Raw genomic sequence first — 1,863 nt, forward strand, 5'->3', positions numbered from 1 at the left:
ATATATATATATATATATATATATACATATATAATATTTTCTTTTTTTCCTTCTTTCTTTCCCGGGTCGTTACAATACTCTAGGAGCTCCTTAAGCTGGACACCCGTTAGAAATAGTAATCGCCATGGCAACCCTATGTAAAACATAATTAATCACTCAAACCGTATTCTTAAAATTAAGACAAAACTTAAGAAGGGTTGTTGGTTAATTTATTTGTGTTTAAAAATAGGATAAAACATATAAACATTTTATTTATATTATAATTTTAAAATAGTATGAAATAATGAGATAATTTTATCTATCAAATAAAAAAACCTTGAACTAAAACAAAATAATAAAATAATATAAAAGAACCTAAACAAAATAATAAAATAAGCAGATATACGGTTAAAATCAAACTTGCACGTTACTAGTATCACCGACTTTTCAATCTAGCATACTCATAAATACACCGTACATCTTAATATATTTTATAAGATTTTGTTTGGTTTTGGCCACCCTAAAATTTTTTTTAATGAATCCGAAACTCGAACCGAATCTATTATATTTCAAAAAATTAACCCATCCAAAATGTTAATCCAACTCAAACTAACTTGTGTTATCAAAATAAGGCACTAACCTTATCCATATACTATTACTTGAACGTGATTCTTATATATGTCGATTATATACGGTTCAATATTACATTAATAACATATAATTTTTTATACCAAGATAATATAAAAGGTAAATAAAATTATTATAAAAAATTAAATAATTAATTATGAAGTTTTATAGTTTAAATTTCAACCTAAGAACTAAGAACTCGTTATTCAGGATGTTTATATTCATTCATGCTCCTTTTCTATTTTTAACAGGTATTGCACGAGTGTGACATCGTTAGATGCAAATTGTGGGACTTTGAGTTGTTTAAATAGATATGCATATAACGTATAAATTATATATTTTTTTTAGTACACTTTTGTTTAGCATTGATGTGAGTATGTTTTAAAATCATATGATTAAAATGTCAAACGCTTAATAAAAATAAAATTCAATTTATTCCCTATAAAATTAGCTAAAAATCAATTATAAAAATCTCTGTAGAAAGAATTTTTAATTAATTTATTTTTTTATTATAAATATGTAAATTAAATTTATAATCCCACGATCCACTCCAAATAATTAAATAAAATAACAAATTTTATTTTTATTAAAAATTTGTTCAAATAAAAAAATCTCAAATCTAGAAAATTAGTTATAAAATAAATGCAAATGTTATTTATTTTTTATTAAAAATTTGTTAACATTGGTCGTCCTTTATCGAGTTACTGACCAAAGTCAAAATGGTTAATGTTTCATTCGATAAAAATATTATTTTAACTATTGCCATATAAATAAACTCAAGAACGGAATGATATTATTTATAATATATTTATTTTTTTAAAAAAAATTAGTTTATTTATTTTAATAAATTAATATAATAAAAATAAAATAATTAACCATTAATTGTCTGAAATTAAATAGTATAACAAAAATATTATAAATATTTTAAGAAAAAAATAATAATGTAGAATTTTGATTCTCATTTGATTTTTAATTAATTTTTAAATATCTTATTGTCATATATTTTATTCTTTATTTAAACAAACTACCTTTATTACATTCTAAAAGTTTAATAAATTTGTAAATTTTAAATCAAATATAATCTTAAATTATTTGATTAAATCTTATTATTAAATATATTAAAAATATTTAACGTTGGTAACTAATATTAGTGATATGCCGATAGTTAATTTTTTAAATAATAATATATATATATATATATATATATATATATATATATATATATATATATATATATATATATATATATATATATTA

This window comes from Cucurbita moschata, unplaced genomic scaffold (assembly GCF_002738365.1).
Source record: "Cucurbita moschata cultivar Rifu unplaced genomic scaffold, Cmos_1.0 Cmo_Scf00026, whole genome shotgun sequence".
NCBI classification, from domain to species: Eukaryota; Viridiplantae; Streptophyta; class Magnoliopsida; order Cucurbitales; family Cucurbitaceae; genus Cucurbita; species Cucurbita moschata.